Here is a 13,974-nt window from a genome sequence, read left to right as displayed (position 1 = left end):
CACTTGGGGGAGCTGCTCTGCCCCTGCCTGGTGCAGGGCTCGGTGGGGGTTGTTCACCCCGTGAGGCCCCGGGAGGAAGCCACAGTGGCGGGGGCAGCTCTGGAGCCCTGGAGTCAGCCCCCGCAGTAGCTCCCGGGCTCTCCGTCTGCAGGGCCTGGGGGCTCCGGGGCGGGGCCGCTGATCTGCTCAGTTCCAGGCAGGAGCGTCCTTGCTGTCCTGGGCCCTCCCGGCCTCTGCCTGTCCCGGGGGAGGCCGGATCCTGGGCTGTGTCCCGGCGCCCTGTGCTCCGGGGCCTGTGCTGTTGGATTCGCGCTCCCGGCGGTGCAGCCCCCTCCGCGGAGCCGCCGCCGGAGCCCCTCCGAGCTGTTCCCGGAGCCGCGCAGCCCCCTCCGCGCGGAGCTTCTTCCTCTGCGCGAGCCGCCGCCGCTGAGCTGTTCCCGGAGCCGCGCAGCCCCCTCCGCGGAGCCGCCGCCCGAGCCCCTCCTAGCTGTTCCCGGAGCCGCGCAGCCCCCTCTGCGCGGAGCTTCTTCCTCCGCCCGAGCCGCCGCCGCTGAGCTGTTCCCGGGGCCCCGCAGCCCCCTCCGCGGAGCCGCCGCCCGAGCCCCTCCGAGCTGCTCCGGGTCCCGCCGAGCGCTGCAGCCCTTAGGGAGCTCGGCGCATCTCCCGGGGCGCAGTTCCTCTGTTACTGTCCCAGGGAGCCCGAGGGCGTCCCCGCCTTTCTGGGGATCCTGCTCCAATTCCCCGGGAGCCCCTTTCCGCGGGGAAGGTCGGTGCAGCTCCTGCTCCTCCGGGACGGGGCTCTCCTGTCCTGGGGACACTCGCCCCGGCCTCAGCCCGGCTCCTCGCGGGGCCCCTCCCCCTTGGAGGCCTTTTGTTCCTTTATTTCTTTTTCCCCGTCTTCCTACCTTGATAGAAGCGCGAACTCTTCTCACTGTAGCGTTCCAGCTGGTCTCTCTTTAAATCTCAGGCCGAATTCGTAGGTTTTCAGGATGATTGGATGGTTTTCTAGGTAATTTGCTGAGGACCAGGTGACCTGGAGACCCTACTCCTCCGCCATCTTGCCCCTCCCCCCTATTTTATTTTTTTATTGGAGTCATATTTGCCAACATATAGCATATCACCCAGTGCTCATCCTATCAAGTGCCCCCCTCAGTGCCCATCACCCAGTCACCCCAACCCCCCACCCACCTCCCTTTCCACTACTCCTTGTTCGTTTCCCAGTTAGGTGTCTCTCATGTTTTGTCACCCTCACTGATATTTTCACTCATTTTCTCTCCTTTCCTCTTTATTCCCTTTCACTATTTTTTATATTCCCCAAATGAATGAGACCATATAATATTTGTCCTTCTCCGATTGACTCATTTCACTCAGCATAATACCCTCCAGTTCTATCCACGTTGAAGCAAATGGTGGGTATTTGTCTATGTCTTCTTTGGAGAAATACATGTTTATGTATGTCTTCTGCCCATTTTTAAATTGGGTTGTGTTTTGGGTTGAATTTTATAAGTTCTTAATTTTGGTTACTAGCCCTTTATCAGATATGTCATTCGCAAATATCTTCTCCCATTCCATAGGTTGTTTATAAGTTTTGTTGATTGCTTCCTTTGCTGTGCAGAAGCCTTTTGTTTTGATGCAGTCCCAATAGTTTATTTTTGCTTTCATTTCTGTGCTTCAAGGAGACATACCTAGAAAAAAGTTGTTGCAGGCAATGTCAAAGAGGTTGCTGCCTGTGTTCTCCTCTAGGATTTTTATGGTTTCAGGTCTCACATTTAAGGCTTTAGTCCATTTAGAAATTATTTTTGGGTGTGGTGTAGGAGTGGTCCAGTTTCTTTCTCTTGCACATTGCTGTAGTTTTCCCAACACCATTTGTTGAAGGGACTGTCTTTTCCCATTGCATATTCTTTCCTGCTTTGTCAAAGCTTAATTGACAATATAGTTGTGGGTTTATTTCTAGGTTTCCTATGCTGTGCCATTGACTTATATGTTTATTTTTGTGCCAATACCATACTGTTTTGATTATTACAGTTTTATAATATCACTTGAAGTCCAGAATTTTGATGCTTCCAGCTTTGCTTTTCTTTTTCAAGAGTGCTTTGGCTATCCGGGGTCTTTTAAAAAATTTGGGGTCTTTTGTGATTCCATACAAATTTTAGGACTGTTTGATCTAGTTCTGTGAAAAATGCTGTTGGTAATTTGATAGGGATTGAATTAAATGTATAAATTGCCTTGAGTAGTATAGACATTTTAACAATATTTGTTCTTCTAATCCATGAGAAATGCATGGACTATGTTTCCATTTTTTGTGTGTCATCCTCAATTTCATTTATCAGCATTTAATAGTTTTCAGAGTACAGATCTTTCACCTCTTTGGTTAGGTTTATTCTTAGGTATCTTTAAAAAAAGATTTTATTCATTTACTTGACAGATTGAGAGAGAGAGAGAGAGAGAAAGAAAGAGAGAGAGCAAGAGTAGGGGGAGGGGCAGGCAGAGGGAGAGGAAAAAGCAGGCTCACCACCAAGTAGAGAGCTTGATGTGGGGCTCAGTCCCAGAACCTTGGGACTGCAACTTGAGCCAAAAGCAGCCAGTCAACCAACGAAGCCACCCAGGCACCCCTATTCTTAGGTATCTTATTATTTTTGCTGTAGTTGTAAATGGGATTGTTTTCTTAATTTCTCTTTCTGCTGCTTCATTATTGGTGTATAGAAATGCAACAGATTTCTGTACAGTGATTTTTGTATACTACAACTTTACAGAATTCATTTATCAATTTTAGCAGTTTTTTGGTGGAGTCTTTTTTTTTTTTTTTGGTGGAGTCTTTTAAGTTTTCTATATATAGGACCATGTCACCCCCAAATAGTGACAGTTTGACTTCTTCCTTACTGATTTGGGTGTCTTTTAATTCTTTTTGTTGTCTGATCACTCTGGCTAGGGTCTCCAGTACTATGTTGAGTAGAAGTGGTGAAAGTGAACATCCCTGTCTTGTTTCTGACCTTAGGGGAGAAGCTCTTATTTTTTCCCCATTGAGGATGATGTTACCTGTGGGTTTTTCATATATGGCCTTTATTATGTTGAGATATATTCCCTCTAAACCTACTTTGTTGAGAGTTTTTTTTTTATCATGAATGGATGTTGTATTTTGTCAAATGCTTTTTCTGTGTCTATTGAAATGATCATGTGGTCCTTATCCTTTCTCTATTGATGTGATGTATCACATTGATTGATTTGCAAATATCAAACCATCCTTGCAACCTAGGAATAAAACCCACTTGATCATGGTGAAGAAATTTTTTTAAAAAATGTATTGTTGGATTTGGTTTGCTAGTATTTTGTTGAGGATTTTTGTACCTATGTCCATTAGGAATATTGGGCTGTAGTTTTCTTTTTTAGTGGTGTCTTTATCTGGTTTTGATATCAAGGTCTTGCTGACCTCATACAATGAATTTAGAAGTTGTCCTTCCTTTTCTTTCTTTTTTTTGGAATAGTTTGAGAAGAATAGGTATTAACTCTTCTTTAAATGTTTGGTAGAGAGTATTTCTTCTGGTTCTTTCTTTTGTGGTGAATTCTTCCTTCTAGCCATTTTGTCCAGTGCAGAGTGTCTATATGAGTGAGCTGAGTCAAATATATCAACCATGACCTAAGTAAAATACACCCTAGATGATTCCGAAGAGGTCAGAAGCCAGAAAATAAAAGAAAAAGAACAGAACAAAATAAAACAAAAGGACCACTAAAGTGAAAAACAATTTTTAAACAAAATAGTAAAAATAAAAAACCAAAAACAAAGATGAAGAAAAGAAAAGAAAAGAAAAGAAAAGAAAGAAAAGAAAAGAAAAGAAAAGAAAAGAAAGAAAAGAAAAAAGAGGAGGTGGATGGTTGTGGTGAGGAAGTGGTGATGGAGAGAGAATGTAGTCAGTCTCCCTGAGGGGACCTAGAGGGTGATCCTCTTGGTTATGAGTGTATTTTGTTCTGTATGTTAGCCTCAATGTCCCCAATAGCCGAACTGTGGAAGGAGCCACAATGTCTTTTGACAGATGAATGGATAAAGAAGATATATATATATATACACACAGTGGAATACTACTCAGCGATCAGAAAAGACAAATATCCACCATTTGCTTCGAAGTGGATGGAACTGGAGGGTACTATGCTGAGTGAAGTAAGTCAATTGGAGAAGGACAATCATATGGTTTCACTCATACGGGGAATATAAGAAATAGTGAAAAGGATTATAAGGGAAAGGAGGGTAACTGAATGGGAAAAATTAGAGAGGGAGACAAACCATGAGAGACTCCCAACCCTGCAAACAAAGGGTTGTAGAAGAGGAGATGGATGGGGGGGATGGGGTAACTGGTGATGGGCACTGAGGAGGGTACTTGATGGGATGAGCACTGAGTGTTATACTATATGTTGACAAATTGAACTTAAATGAAAAAAATGTAGGGATGCCTGGGTGGTTCAGCGGTTGAGCGTCTGCCTTTGGCTCAGGGTGTGATCCTGGAGTTCCAGGATCGAGTCCCACATCGGGCTCCCTGCAGGGAGCCTGCTTCTCCTCTGCCTATGTCTCTGCCTCTGTGTGTGTGTGTGTGTGTGTGTCTCATGAATAAATAAAATCTTCAAAAAATAAATTTAAAAAATGTAATAAAAGAAATGTTTGGTAGAATTCACCTGTGAAGTCATCTGGTCCTGGACTTGTGTTTGTTGGAAGTTTGTTGGTTGTCAGTCTGTCCAAGTTTTCTATTACTTCCTATTGTGACTTTGAGCCCTTTTCCTTTTTTCTTGATAAGTCTGGCTAGTGGTTTATCAATTTTATTGATTTTTGTTTTTAGAACCAGCTCCTGGTTTCATTGATCTGTTCTACAGATTTTTTAGTTTTGATATCATTTATTTCTGCTCTAATCTTTATTATTTCCTTCCTACTGCTGGCTTTAGGCTTCATTTGTTATTCTGTTTCTAGGCCCTTTAGGTGTAAGTTTAGGTTGTTTACGATTTTTCTTGCTTCTTGAGGTATGCCCATATTGCTATAAACTTTCCTCCTAGACCCAGTTTTGCTGCATTTCAAAGGTTCTGGATAGTTGTGTTTTCATTTTCATTTGTTTCCATGTACTTTTAAATTTCTTCTTTTATTTCGGTTGACCCACACATTGTTTAGTAGCATGTTATTTAACTTCCATGTATTTGTGGTCTTCCCAGATTGTTTTCTTATGTTTGACTTCTAGTTTCATAGTGTTGTGGTCAGAAAAGATGCACGGTATGACTTTGGTCTTGAATTTGCTGAGGCTTGTTTTATGAGCTAATACGCGTTGTATTTTGGAGAATGTTCTAAGTGCACTTGAAAAGAATGTGTATTCTGCTATTTTAAGATGGAATGTTCTTAATATATCTGTTAAATCCGTCTATCTCAATGTGTCATTTAAAGCCTTGTTGATGTTCCATTTAGATGATGTGTCCATTCATATAAGTGGGGAGTTAAAGTCCCCTCCTATTATTGTATTATTATGGATTAGTTCCTTTACATTTGTTATTAAGAGTTTTATGTATTTGGGTACTCCTAATCTGGGCAAATAAATATTTATAATTGTCAAATCTTCTTGTTGGATTGTTCCCTTTATTATTATATGATGTCTTTTTTTTTGTCCATTGTTACAGTCTTTGTTTTAAAGTCTACTTTGTCTGGTGTAAGTATTGCTACTCTGGCTTTATTTCTTTTTACTTTTCTCTCTTAAAGATTTATTTATTGGGGCACCTGAGTGGCTCAGTAGTTGAGCATCTGCCTTTGGCTTGGGTCATGATCCTGGGGTCCTGGGATTGATTCCCACATTGGGCTCCCCACAGGGAGCCTGCTTCTCCCTCTGCTTATGTCTCTGCCCCTCTCTGTGTGTCTCTGATGAATAAGTGCAATCTTAAAAAAAAGATTTATTTATTTGTCTTTAGAGAGTGAGAGTGCACAAGTGGGAAGGACAGAAGGAGGAGAGAGAATCTTTCCCTTTTTTAAAAAAAAATATTTTATTTATTTATTCATGAGAGACACACAGAGAGAGAGAGGTGGAGACACAGGCAGAGGGAGAAGCAGGCTCCATGCAGGGAACCCGACATGGGACTTGATCCCAGGTCTCCAGGATCACACCCCAGCCTGAAGGCGGTGTTAAACCACTGAGCCACCCAGGCTACCCAGGAGGAGAGAAAAATCTCAAGTAGATTCTGCACTGAGCACAGAGCCTGATGCGAGGCTTGATCCCATGACCCTGAGATCATGACCTGAGCTGAAACCAAGAGTTAGACACTTAACCGATTGTGCCACCTAGGTGCCCCTACACTAGCTTTCTTTTGACATCCATTTGTGTGATAGATGTTTCTCCATCCCCTCATTTTTAATCTGAATGTATTTTTTAGGTCTAAAATGAGTCTCTTGTAGGCAGGATATAGATGGGTCTTGTTTTTTAATCCATTTGTTCACATATGGATGGGTTCTTGGATGGATATATAATCAGATCAATGAGAGTTGTACCCAAGACTTTTGGGGAAAAGAAACTGATTTCCCTTGAATGTGAAGCTGAGGTTATATCAATCTGGCATTGCTGTGGCCATTTTAGAATTGCCAAGAGAGAGACTGTCTCAGAATAAACCAGATCTAAACCATGAGTCTGAGAGAATCAGGTCCTGGTGACATCATTTGAGTCCCTGCATGAAGCTCTGCCCAAAGTTAGCAAGATTCATCCCTGAGGTTTTTGTTTATATGGATCAATGTTTCCCTTCCCCTCTTAACAAATTGTCCTTTTCAAAAGACCTGTTTAAGTGGATTTTCTATCCATGGAAATAAAAAAAGTCCCAATTGTTATACACTCTATTAAGGCTTTGACTGTAAGGTTAAATGAAATATTTTAAAAATGGCTTTATATAGAACCTAACCTCTAAGGATCTATAAGGTTATCCTTTCTCTACTTCGGTAGGATCACTTGGGTCTGAGCCAAACAGAAGCCTACTGTTTAATTCCAGTGATACCGTTTATGTCTCTGTGTGACTTAGAACTTTGCATAGGAAGAGGTGAGGGTTATTCAGCAGTGCCCAGCATCTGAGCTCTACCATTTTCTTTGCCTGATCTTTGTATACAGGCCATAGACTATATCAGTGAATCCTCATCAATGCCCCAAATGGTGAGGTGGACACTTATTTCTCTTCATATAGCAGCTATATATAAACAAAGGTCCACTTCAAGTCCTGGGCATTGATGAAATGATTGATGCTTATATATATACCAGGATAAGGGAGAAGAAGTATAGCTCTGCTTCTGATCATTGCTGGTGAGCTTCTGTGGTCACAGACTTGCATAGATATATTCTTTATTCATTTAAAATTTTCTACACTTTTGTATAAAACTATTATTTTATTTCTTTAAGAGCAAGGGAGGGAGGGGGGTTGGGGAGGGGGAAAGGGAGAGGGAGAATCCCAAGCAGACTCCATGCCCAGTGCATGAGCCCAACGAGGGGCTCAATCTCACAACTTGTAATCTATGACCTGAACCAAAATGAAGAATCAGACACTTAACTGATTGAGCCACTCAGGCACCTCAAAACCATTATTTTTGGTCACTTTACATCAGCTAATTAGATGAGGATGACTAGTGGAAGCAGATCACGACATTTCTCTATTTAAAACCCTTTAGCTTCTCATTACTTTCAGAAAAAAAATCCAAGCATTTTATTATATATAAAGGCCACCATGAAGTAGCTTCTGTCTACTTCACAAGCTTCATACCTTGCTATGTTCCAATACAAACTCCATGCTTCAGGCAGGTCAAACCTCTGGAAATTCCTTGAGGATCTCTGGCTTTCACATAAGCTATTTCTGCTGTTTGTAATGACTTGTCCTTACCTTCTGCATCCTGTGAACTCCCACATGCCATTTAAAACTCCACTCAAGCAACAGTGTCGCTGTGGGTGACTTCATTGTGCCCCCTCTCCTTAACTGGTTTAGATGCTCCCTATACTTAATCCTATCAGCCTATAGTACTATCGTGTCTGAGTTACCTCTCTGTTCCTTTTTCTAGAGCATGAACTCCTTTTAGGGCAGGGACCCATCTTATTCATTTATGTTCCTGTCACCTACCATAGTACCTAGAACAGGGTCGGTGTTCAAAATATGTTTGATGCTGCAACATCATCTAATTTGTAGTAAGCAGCAGAATTCTAGTTATTGTGCCACAAGTCCTCATAAATAGAAGTGTTATTTTTTGTTAACATAAAAGTGAATGACTATTTTATAGTAAGAAAAAATAGGATATTTTAGATGAAGTTGAAAAATTCTGAGTTGAAGTCTTGTTTTGCTTAAAGAAGATAGAGCAATTTTAAGACAGACTAATATTAGTACAGAGATAGATTAAACAGACATAATAATAAAAACACAAGAAAGCGGTTCAAGATTATGTAAGAATTTAGTATTGCTTAAAGCATGCGTTAATAGTACTTATTCAGCAAATGATATTGGGACAATTGACTAAACATTTAAGAAAAAGCTTTCATAATGTGTACTGAGGAGTTTCATGTGGATTAAAGATCTATATGTAAAAATTAAATAGAAACATTTGCAAAACAGTATAGATTGAGGTTAAGCATACCTGGATTCAAACTCCGAATCCATCAGATACTAGCTTTGTGACCTTGGCCAAGTCACCTAATCCGTTCATGCCTTAGGTTCCTCATCTATAAAATGGAGGTAATGAAAGTACTTACTTGGCAAGGTTATTGTGAGGGTTAAGTGAGCTAATGCATGTAAAGCAATTTAAAAGAGTGTCTAGCAAATAGTACATACTTTATAAATGTATCTTGTTATTGCTGGAAAAAAATATAGGCAAATCTTTACAGCATCATGAGGTGAGGAAAACCTGTCAAGGGATAATAAATAGAAAAAGCACACTTGGAAGGAGATAGATGAATATATTTGATTACATAGAAAATAACTTTCTCTTACTTGGTACTTGCTTCAACTTCTCTTATTCTTAGGGCTTAGCTTACATATTCTTCCCTCAGAGGAGCCTTCCTTGATGTTCTAATTTAAATCATGTATCTTCCCCATTTTTCTTTCTCATAGCATCCTATTTTTTGTCTTCAAAGTGTTCATCACAATAAATAATTATGCATGTCTGTTTGTTTATATGTTCAGTGCCTCCCTAGACACCTCTCTTCAGTAGACTCTAAGTTTCATGAGTGAAGGAAACAATTTTTTTTCTTCATCTTTTTAAGCCAATGTCAGGCATAGTGTCTCGTACCTAATAAACACTTGGTTCATTTTGCTGAATTACTGAATTTAATATAGTGAAATCCTGATTCATGAGCTTGTTCAAGGTTGTGTGCCAGAAGAGTCTGACTAATCATATATTTTTCTAGAAAGTTTTTCTTGAGAGGCAGTACAGTGTAGTGGTGAAAAGTATAGACATTAGACAACCCTTTACCAGTTGTACATCTTATACAAAGTTTATTGCCATTGTTAATCATATCTTTTGAATAGTTTCTAACTGATCATTTTTTGTATATAAGGAAGATACAGATTTTTAAGTAAACATTTGAAAACTAGTCATCTTACTTTATTATTAATTCCAATAAATTTTCAGTTGATTTTCCGGTAATCAGCAATATCTATTGATAAACAAAACTTTTATTTCTTTTTAAATACTTTTCTCTATCTCATTGCAATATCTAGAATTTCTGGAAAGAATATTATTTTTATTTTTATTTATTTATTTATTTATTTATTTATTTATTTTTTAATTTATTTTTTATTGGTGTTCAATTTGCCAACATATAGAATAACACCCAGTGCTCATCCCATCAAGTGCCCCCCTCCGTGCCCGTCACCCAGTCGCCCCCACCCCCCGCCCACCTCCCTTTCTACCACCCCTTGTTCATTTCTGGAAAGACTATTAAATCATAGTGGTGATACTGTTTGGATCGTCCCCCTTACTATTATGGTAATGTTTTAGAGATTTATGATAAGCTAATATTATTTTTTATCACATTAAGATAATATATGCAAAGTTCTTATTTGCTTTTATTTAGGAATGGATGTTCAATTCCTATCAAATGATTTTTTTTTTACTCTGACCTATGATAGGATAAATACATTTATCACACATCAGTAAAATAGCACATTATTGGTATGAAGTATATAGATTTTAAACCATCGAGTTATTAGGAAAAGGCAAACGTGGTAAAAACTTTTTTTTAAAATTTGAGAGAGAGCAAGTGAGAGAGCACGTGGTGGGGTGGGGAGCGGCAGAGGGAGAGGGAAAGAGCATCCCAAGCAGACTCTGCACTGAGTGTGGAGCCTGACATGGGATTTAATCTCACAATCATGGGATCACCACCTGAGCTGCAACCAAGACTCCATCACTCACCGTGCCACCCTGGCATCCCTGGTAACAACTTTTGTAACAACATTTAAATTCAATTAGTACTTTATTTAGTAGTTTTGCGTTTATAATGATAAATGAGTTTGGCCTCTCGGTTTTCTTTCCTTGTGCTTTTGTTTGACAATCAGGCACTATGCTAAGCATGGAGGTACTCTGTTTTTCACTTTTCAAGCCACAATCCTCTCCTATGTATTGGGGAAATGTGAAAACACTACATAGGATTAGGATTATTATAAGTTTATAAAGTAAGTCAGAATGTTTTATACCCTTTTCAATGATTTGTAATGATTTAAGTAGCATAATTACCTATGCTTCGAAATAGGTATGTGTGAAATAACATGCCTATAAAATCACCAAGTGAAAAAAAAATAAAATCACCATGTGTTTTTTTTTTTTAAGTAAAATGTTTAAAATATGGTAGGGTCACACTTCATTTGAAAATCAGCTCTACTTTGACAAGTTTGATAATGCAGATCCATCCATATGGGAAGGGAACATTAGGAACAGGGAAGAACACTCCTCTCTCCAATAATATACTTCATATTTTTCTTTCAAGTTTTTGTTTACGTTTATAATATTTCACACAACAAAGTTTTAAAATAAGGAAAATTTTAAAAGACTATTTGAACATTTAAATAAGGACTCAAAATAGTGTTGAAGAAATCAGATATTTTTATTCATTCAACCAGATGATGAACTTTGAGAGTACTGGCTAGCAAGATAGGTTTAAATATAGCAGCAATTAGACTCATCTGAGAGGGAAAAAAATGAACACAGAAGATTCTGTGAAGATTATGCCATGCGTTCTGATTTGATAAATAGAAATGCTGAACATTTGACATTTATTGTGACTTTTCAAGGGAAAAAAAGGACCAAATAATATGCCTTTGAGAAAAATAGTAACTCAGGATAAAACATGTCGTTTTCACTCTGAGCTAGGAATACTGTCATGGCAAAACCAACATCTTTGAGTTCTCAAAAGGCCAACAAGACTAAACATATGAGGACTGGATTGGTGTGCATTTCTTGCCGATACTCATCCTAGAGAGTCAAGCGCTCAGTTTGGATCATTACTTACTGATTATGAAGCAAAGGAAAGAGATCAAAGGACTTGGGGAATTGTAATGTACTTTGTGTATATTTTCTCATTTAAGCTAGATATCCATCCACATCAATCTTATGAGTCAAATAGTATTATGGCTGTTCCTTTATTTTTTATTAAAATTTATTAAAAATTTTATTTAAATTCAAGTTAGTTCACATATAGTATAGTATTAGTTTTGGGGATTATTAGTTCATAAAACACTCAGTGCTCATTATGTCAAGTGCCCTCCTTAATGTCCATTTCTCTAAAATGAGAAAATATCTCAAGGAGGTCAAATAATTCACTCAAGGTCATATAACTAGTAATTGGCAGTTGAGTTTTGAACTTAGACTCCCTGACTCCAGCATCTAATCATATTAGTCACCAGGTTTCCCTTTTTATGGATAGTGCTCAGGGTAATATGAGTGGACATTGCTAATGTGGTCAGATCTAACTGGTATATTTTCTCTCAATATTTTTGAAGCCCCAGATTAGTGTGTGGAGGGTGTTTCTTTCCCTAACAGGCTAGATCTCCCTAGTAACTTCTTCCCCATCCATGGGCAATTGCCACACTGGCAGAACAGAGCTAGCTATAAAGTCCTACTAGCAGAAGCCAAAAGAGGACTTAGTCGGCAGAGAAGTTGTTGGGAAGTGTCAGGGGGGCACAAATAAATGCTTTTCCAAAATTCCACCCAAACTGTGTATTTTGAGCAGCTGTTTAGAGCATTCGGTGCTAGCCATGGTCCTCTGGAGGGCCCCGCTCCAAAACAGAGGCACTTAGCAAGGGTAATTGGTGATCCACCCAATTGTTACAAAATCCATACCCGCTATTGATACTGATCAATTTGTGACCTGCTTTATAAATATGAACAGAAAAGGAAAAGTCACTAGATATATGGACAGAATCCACAGTATAATAGAGAGTAGTTGAATAATTAGCACATTTGGCCCCACTAAAGCAGAGTTAGTATAGGAAACAGGAAATAACTTTGAGAAAATTAGAAACTGGAAAATCCAGTTTCTAAATAACATTTGAGAGGTTATAGCATCAATAAAATAAGACCAATGGGCAGCCCGGGTAGCTCAGCGGTTTAGCGCCACCTTCAGCCCAGGGTGTGACGCTGGAGACCGGGGATGGAGTCCCACATCCGGCTCCCTGCAAGGAGCCTGTTTCTCCCTCTGCCTGTGTCTCTGCCTCTCTCTCTCTCTCTCTCTCTCTCTCTCTCTCTCTCTCTCTCTCTCTCTGTGTGTGTCTCTCATGATAAATAAATAAATAAAATCTTTTAAAAAAGAAATAAAAAAATAAAATAAGACCAAGCTTCTATGACAAAGAGAAATTGGGGGAAAAAATCACCTTCTCTGGCCTTCCACCTGTCTTCTGCTAAACTTTGTCTCAGTACCTTCTTTATATTTTTCCGAGCACTTATTAAATCTTGCAAGTATTTTATTTATTTTTCAGTTTACTTTTCTACCACCTCCTTCTCCACAGTCTACTAAAATACACTTCCATGAGAACAGCTATAAGATTGGTTTTATTCAACTTTTTAAAATCCCCATCCCAATTTTATATTGCGCAGCACTTGATATAAAGTTAGCAATCAGAAAATATTTGCTAGATGAATTAGAATTTATAAGCTCTATTACCAATACAAAATAAGCAAAATGACGCAATAGAGGGAGCAAATAGAAGAAAAAACACTGCTGAAGCCCAAAGTACTTAACTAAAGCACCCTACTCAGCAATTCTCCCAATAAAATTGAGATGGGAATAAAACAGAAGAGAAAAGGTAGTCTTGGAAATTATGGGTTTTAACTTATCAATTTTTGAAGAGGTAGTAGATAATGTTTAAATGATGCTATTGTTATAAAGAGATGTAGGTTAAAAATGAGTTTTTGGAAATGTAAAGGGAAACTCGCAAACCATGAAACAAAAGATTTATATTGTTGACTACCTAATAATTGAAACTTCTATATGACTAAAATTCTATAATAAACAAAAATAAAAGTAGAACAAGTGAAAGCTGGGAAACATATAAGACAGACAAAGGTCTACTTTCCTTAATTTAGAAAAAAGTCTTTATGGATCAGTAAGAAAATGATGAATGACCCAATACAAAAATGCATAGAAAATGTAAATAGGCAGTTTATCAAAGAAGGAAATAAAAATGACCAAAAATACATGTTATAATTCTCAATTTCACACATAATCAAAGAACTAAGATCAGAACAATGAGATTTCACTTTTCATTTATCAGATCAGTGAAAACTAAAAAGTTAGATTAAACCCAGTGTTGGTAAAAATATTGGGAAGTGAGCAATTTGTACATTGTTGATTAGACTGTAAATTTATGCAAACTTTCCAGAAAGCAATTTATAATGTTTTTAACAAATTAGAGTACTTATGCATTTTGATTCAACAATTGATTTTTAGCAAAATTTTAGGAAATATTGTTGCAGATGTTAACCTAGATGTTCATCGTAGCATTTGTGTG

The sequence above is a fragment of the Vulpes lagopus genome, chromosome X (genome assembly GCF_018345385.1).
Source record: "Vulpes lagopus strain Blue_001 chromosome X, ASM1834538v1, whole genome shotgun sequence".
Lineage (NCBI taxonomy): Eukaryota > Metazoa > Chordata > Mammalia > Carnivora > Canidae > Vulpes > Vulpes lagopus.
Note: the sequence above shows the minus strand (reverse complement) of the source record.